This window comes from Oryctolagus cuniculus, chromosome X, assembly GCF_964237555.1.
Source record: "Oryctolagus cuniculus chromosome X, mOryCun1.1, whole genome shotgun sequence".
Classification (NCBI taxonomy): domain Eukaryota; kingdom Metazoa; phylum Chordata; class Mammalia; order Lagomorpha; family Leporidae; genus Oryctolagus; species Oryctolagus cuniculus.
This window is the reverse complement of record NC_091453.1, coordinates 134,178,979-134,186,110: the sequence shown is the minus strand read 5'-3', so window position 1 is coordinate 134,186,110 and position 7,132 is coordinate 134,178,979.

The window sequence follows — 7,132 nt, the reverse complement described above, 5'->3', positions numbered from 1 at the left end:
TGACTTTGCCCTGCCATTTTCCCGGAGATATTTTCTAGTATATGCTTTGAGCTTCCCATGCTCTTTTACTAGTAGGTGTTCTTCCTTTCCCTTCTTTCATATTGATGGCCGTGTTTCTGTGTTTCTGAGTGTAGCACATCTTTAAGTATCTTTTGCAGGGCCGGACGAGTGGCCACAAAGTCTTTCAATTTTTGTTTGCTATGAAAGGTCTTTATTTCACCTTCATTCACAAATGAGAGCTTTGCAGGATATACTAATCTGGGCTGGCAGTTTTTCTCTCTTAGTACCTGGGCTATGTCTCGCCATTCCCTCCTAGCCTGTAGTGTTTCTGATGAGAAGTCAGCTGTGAGTCTGGTTGGAGATCCTCTGAGAGTAATCTGACGTTTCTCTCTTGCACATTTTAGGATCTTTTCTTTATGTTTCACTGTGGTGAGTTTAATTACAACGTGTCGTGGTGAGGATCTCTTTTGGTCATGTTTATTAGGGGTTCTATGAGCTTCCTGTACTAGGATGTCTCTGTCCTTCTCCAGACCCGCAAAGTTCTCTCACTAAAAAGGCCTTCTAATCCTTTCTCTCTCTCCATGCCTTCAGGAACTCCTAGAACCCGAATGTTGGTTTTTTTAATAGTATTCTGTAGATTCCCAACAATTTTTTAGATTTCTAATTTCCTCTTCTTTTCTTTGGTTTGACTGTATTCTTTCCTGTGCTCTATCTTCTAAGTCTGATATTCTCTCTTCTGCTTCACCCATTCTGTTTTTAAAGCTCTCTAATGTGTTTGTCATTTGATCTATTGAGCTCTTCATTTCATTTTGATTTCTCTTCACTATCACACTTTCCTGCTTTACTAGTTTCTGCATTTCATTTTGATTCTTCCTTAAAATTTCATTTTCACGAGAGAGATTCTCAATCCTGTCCAATAAGGATTTCTGTAGTTCAATGATTTGCTTTTGAAAACTTCTAAATGTTCTTATCATAAATTTTTTGAAAGCCGTATCTTGCATTTCTTCTATCTCATCATCTTCATAATCTTGGCTTGGGGTGTTTTGTTTATTTGGAGGCATCATAATGTCATCGTTGATCTTGTTCCCTTGATTTCTGTGTTTATTGCTTGGCATGGTTAATTCTGTTTCCCTCACTGTGAGTTTTTTTTTTATTATTATTATTATACTATGTCCGTGTTAAGTGTACTGCCTGCTGATGGAGGAGCCTTGGAGGCTTGAGATGGGTGTGGCCTGAGAGCTCTGCTTTGTTCTTCCTGGTTAAGGGTGTGCAAAGGTGACACCCTCAGGTTATGCGTGGTAAATCTCTCTTTATTTATTTATTTATTTATTTATTCATTTATTTATTTTATTTTATTTTATTTTTTGTTCAGGAGGTAAGTAATACTGCAAGGCTGAGCAGAATGGATGGTATTTAGCTTCGCTGGCTTCTACCCAAAGAGTCCTGGGGACTCCCACTGGGTTGCCTAGGCTACTGAATTGTAGTCTTAACTCTCCCCTTTTATTATGTATATCCCAGCTCTTTGTCTCAAGGTTGGTGGAGAGTGGAACTTGTCTGTACCAGTATGCCCCCACCTTTTTATTTATTTATTTATTTATTTATTTTTCCTTCTCTCCTGTAGTCTGTTGGACTTTCCCGCTTCAAAACCTGCGTCCCTCTAAAATTCTGTCTGCCATTTCCCCGCCAATGTCTCCGGTTACTGAGCTCACCTCTGCTTCCAGCGCCGATGTGTGGACTCGGAGCCCTGGGCGTCTCTCCTCTCCCCGCTGGTTTCTTTGTCACATAGACTCCCCTTCCCGCACTGGCGCTCAGACTCTGCGGCTCCCGCGGTTCGGCTTCCGCGTAGTGGGCGACCCTGCTCTCCCAGTAGGTCCTTTGACTCACAGCAAATAGCTCCGGAAGAGTTTCCTCTGCAATTTTTTGCTGATCCTTTTTCTGAGGCTACCGTAACTCCGCTTTTATTAAACTAAATTTTCCCGGACTATGTGCGCACCCTCACTATTCCACCATCTTGGCTCCGCCCCCGGCACCCTGTTGATTTCCATTACCTAGCTGACCTGGGAGGAGAGCTGGCCAGGTAAAGGAAGGTAGCATCTCTAACAGGAAATTTACAGTTTTGCCTGCAATGTTGCTGACCCTACTTGGCTGTCTTCTTCACAGCAGTGGTTACTTTGGAGGCTGGGCTGAGTGAAGGGCTCTTCAGCTTGGAGCCAGCAAGATCTCTGGCCCTGACCTGGGCGCCCCTCGACTCCAGGGCAGTTCCATTTCCAGTGATCCAACTCTTGGTTGGCAGAGCTGCCAGGGCTCTTCATAAGCTGACCTGACTTCCGCTGAAGCCCTGGATTTCCATGTCAAAAACCAATGCAGTGGACTGGCCTGTTGGGTCTCCTTGATGGCAGATCATTGTACAGAGCTACATTTAATAGGTCTGCCACCTATCTTTACATTGCTTCTGATGCCTAGCTTTCTTTTCCTCCTGGTTTTTGTTAAAGCAGATCAGAGGATGCAAGTCAAGGGTGTGCTCAAGTCCCATCTCTAATTTTGGTGGCCTAAACTAGAAGTCTGTAGTCACAGGCATGTTCTGGTAGCAGGTTTTTTTTCTTTTTCAGAATCCCGGTTCATAAGCTCCACACATTCACTAGGTCTTAGTCTCCTGTTATTTCTCCCCACCAGAGTCAGATTTTTCTGCTTGGCTGAGGGTGGGCACAGCCCCGAGCTGGTGCAGCTGTTACATATGTCCAAAATGGCACCTGCTCTATTGTCTTGCTTGCATTTGTAAGGTGAGTGGAGAGAGAGAATTGTGTCCATACAGGTCCCTTTTATTTTTTTTCTCTCCTCTAGTTAGGCTGGTGTACTTTCCCCCACGTGGCTTCAAGCCTCGTTCCCTCTAGGCTCTTCCTGCCGCTTTTCTGCCAGTGTCTCGGGCTACTGCAGTTTTGCCTCACCTCCCTTTCCAGCACAGGAGTGGAGACTCTCTTGGCAGCTGGGCTCCCAAGCTTTGGGCACCCATGCCCTCCACGTAGGTCCACTGTGTCCTTCTAATTCCAGAAGAGTTTCCTCTGCAGTTTTTTCCCTAACTCTTCCCTGAGACTACAGCACCTCTACTTTTATTAAACTACCTTTTCCTGGACTATCAGCAAGCTCCCTCCCTATTCCGCCATCTTGGCACCCTCCAGCATTTTATATTATAAAAACTTAAAATTTAGCACTACTTCACATCTTGACAGTACTTCTAATATAATCCAAATAGCCTGATTAGTTGGTGTCTCTACAAGATGAGAGACATGTGTCTGACAAATTTCCAGGACCCATCTGGAAATTGTCAAAGTCCAAATTTTTGGAATTTTGATTTTTTGAATGACTTTCAAGGATGCCAAGAAGGCTCAAAATCCAAAATATCTGGTTGAAATAAGATTCCTTAATATCATGACATAGTATAGACCAAATTTGATCATTGTTACAAGGTGATTATTCAAATGTTTGAAAATAAGCACGTATTTAAATAACCCATAGCTCTTAAAAAACTTAGCTGTTTTAAACAATTAGAATTTAGCAGAGACATGAAGAGAACATAATAGATTACTTTAACTCATTGCTTTAACAGAGGATCAGATTCTAATTCTATGTCAAAGAGAAATAGATTAATAGCTTTTGTATCCAAAATTTCTTTCTTTCATAACTTTCTGTGACTTCCACATACCCTCTTAAACTTATTTGAAACATTCCATCATTTCCATTCCTGTCTAGAATAAACTAGCCATCAGCATGAAGTAATTCTTTTTTTTAAATATTTATTTTATTTATTTGAAAGTCAGAGTTACACAGAGAGAGGAGAGGCAGAGAGAGAGAGAGAGGTCTTCCATCCGCTGGCTCACTCCCCAGATAGCTGCAATGGCCAGAGCTGCGCCGATCCAAAGCCAGGAGCCAGGAGCTTCCTCTGGGTCTCCCACATGGGTGTAGGGGCCCAAGGACTTGAGCCACCTTCTACTGCTATCCCAGGCCATAGCAGAGAGCTGGATTGGAAGAGGAGCAGTCAGGACTAGAACCAGCGCCCATATGGTATGTTGGTGCTTCAGGCCAGGGCATTAACCCACTGTGCTACAGCGCTGGCCCCTGAAGTAATCCTTACAAACCATGAAAATAAGACATCCTTTAAAGATAAAAACCTTAAGCAAATTGGGTATAGAAGGAACATTCCTCAACACAATCAAGGCAATATACAACAAACCCACAGCTAGCATCATATTGAATGGGGAAAAGTTGGAAGCATTTCCACTAACTTCCAGAACTAGACAAGGATGCCCACTTTCAGCATTGATATTCAATATAGTCCTGGAAGTTTTAGCTAGAGCCATCAGGCAATAAAAGGAAATTAAAGGGATACAAATTGGGAAGGAGGAAGTCAAATTATCCATGTTTACAAATGACATGATTCGATATATAATGAAACAAGACTCCATTAACAAACTATTAGAACTCATAAAAAAAGTTGGTAAACTTGCAGGATACAAAAAAAAGCAAGAGGAAAAAGAGGGCTGGAGCTGTGGCATAGTAGGTTAAGCTTCTGCCTATGATGCCAAATCCCATATAGGCACTGGTTCATATCCCAGCTGATTTTTTTTTAAATCATTTATTTTATTTGAAAGTCAGAGTTACACAGAGAGAGGAGAGCCAGAGAGAGAGAGAGAGAGAGAGGTCTTTCATCCGCTGGTTCACTCCCCAGTTGGCTACAATGGCCGAGCTGTGCCAATCTGAAGCCAGGAGCCAGGAGCTTCTTCCAGGTCTCCCTCGTGGGTGCAGGGGCCCAAGAACTTGAACCATCTTCTACTGCTTTCCCAGGTCATAAGTAGGGAGCTGGATCAGAAGTGGAGCAGCCAGGACTCGAATCGGCGTCCATATGGGATGCCAGCATTGCAGGCAGTGGCTTTACCTGCTACGCCACAGCGCCAGGCCGAAATCTCACTCATAAGGCATTTTTGTTTAGTTTCATTTTTTAAGTTTTTATTTAATGAATGCATTTTTTCATAAGTAAAACTTTAGGAATATAGTGGTTCTTTCCCCCACACCCACCCTCCCACCCCGACTCCCATCCCACCTCCCTCACCCTCTCCCATCTCCTTCATTATGATTCATTTTAGTTTGATTTTATATACAGAGGACTGTCGCTCCCCCTCTTCGTGGAGGAACGACACTGAACCCTGCCTAGGCTTCATATCCGAGTCACGGCACCATTATGTCGCTCCCCCTCTTCGTGGAGGAACGACACAGGACCCTACGCTGTTCTTTCGTCTGCTCGGCCCTCCCCGGGTTTGCTGCTGGTTCTTCCCGGGTTGGCTACTATCCCTTCCACCTCCGTGGAAGGGCAGTTCCCCCTGGCCACATTCCCCACTTCCGCAGGGGAGCGGCACACCGCCGGCTCTTCTCGGGGGCTGCACAGGTGTTCCTTCAGCTAGATGTTCCCCATAGATGTTCCTGGTGCATGCCGTCTCTCTCCTCCTTTATAGTCCTCCTCCGCCAATCCTAACTCGGCTGCCCACACGCCGAGTACGCTGCTCTCCACCAATCAGGAGCAGGTCCCACAGTTTATTGGTTGAACTGGAGGCAGCTGTGTAGAAGCTGTTTCCCTTCTCAGCGCCATATTGTGGGAAAGCAGATGCATAGAATAAGTCTTAATTCCAGTAACTTAGTCTAGTCCAGGTTGCTCCCCACAGAGGGAGAGCAGATGCATAGAATAAGTCTTAATTCCAGTAACTCAGTCCAGTCCGGATTGCTCCCCACAGAGGACCAACTCCAGATTTCAACAGTTTGCACCCACCCACCCACCCACACACACAACATATAGAGTACAGGTTGAGAACAAGATTGGCAGTTGATTCTCATATTACAACTCATTAAGGACGGAGGTCCTACATGTGGAGTAAGTGCAGTGACTCTTGTTGTTCCTTTAACAATTAACACTCTTATTTATGATGTCAGTTATTATCCAAGGCTCTTGCCATTGGCTGCCAAGGCTATGGAAGCCTTTTGTGACCATAAACTCCATCAGTATTTGGAAACAGCCATAAGCAAAGTGGATGTTCTCTCCTCCCTTCAGGGAAAAGTACATATTTCTTTGATGGCCCTTTCTTTCCAATGAGGTCTCACAGAGATCCTCCGTGTAGGATTTTTTTTGCCATAGACTTGGCTTTCCATTCCTGAAATGCTCTCACAGGCCTTTCAGCCAGACCAAGAAGCCTTAAGGGTAGATTCTGAGGTCAGAGTGTTATTTACAGTGAATGTCATTCTAGGAGTCCGGTGTGTGGACATCTTCCCATGTTGGACTTTCCTTGCTTTTTAATTCTATTATTACTACCGGACACTTGATATTATTTATATGATCACTTTTTACACTTAAACCTATCTATATCTAAACATTTAATATGATAATTTTAACAGTTAAGATGACATTTATATCACTGATTTTAATGGATTTAGAGTCCCATGACAAGTTTTTAGGCTGTACCCTTAGAAGTAAGTCTGTAGGATAGTTTGAAGAACTATGCTGCTTTACAGTTATAGATTACATACTCCCTCTATTATTCCCCCTCTTATTTTTAACTGGGATCCTTTTCCAAATTACTTAATATACATATGATTAACTCTATGTTACATAAAGAGTTCAACATATAGTATGAAGAAGAGAAAAGAAAAACAAAGAGTTGTATGCCAGCAAACAGGGAAACCTATCAGAAATGGATAGATTCCTGGACACATACAACCTACCTAAATTGAACCATGAAGACATAGAAAACCTAAACAGAACCATAATCGAGACAGAAATTGAATCAGGAATAAATGCCCTCCCAACAAAGAAAAGCCCTGGACCAGATGGATTCACTGCTGAATGCTACCAGACATTAAAGAAGAACTAACTCCAATTCTTCTCAAACTATTCAGAATAATCGAAAAAGAGGGAATTTTCCCATATTCTTTCTATGAAGCCAGCATCACCTTAATTCCTAAACCTGAAAAAGATGCAGCATTGAAAGAGAATTACAGACCAATATCCCTGATGAACATAGACGCAAAAGTTCTCAATAAAATTCTGGCCAATAGAATGCAACAACACATCAGAAAGATCATCCACCCAGAC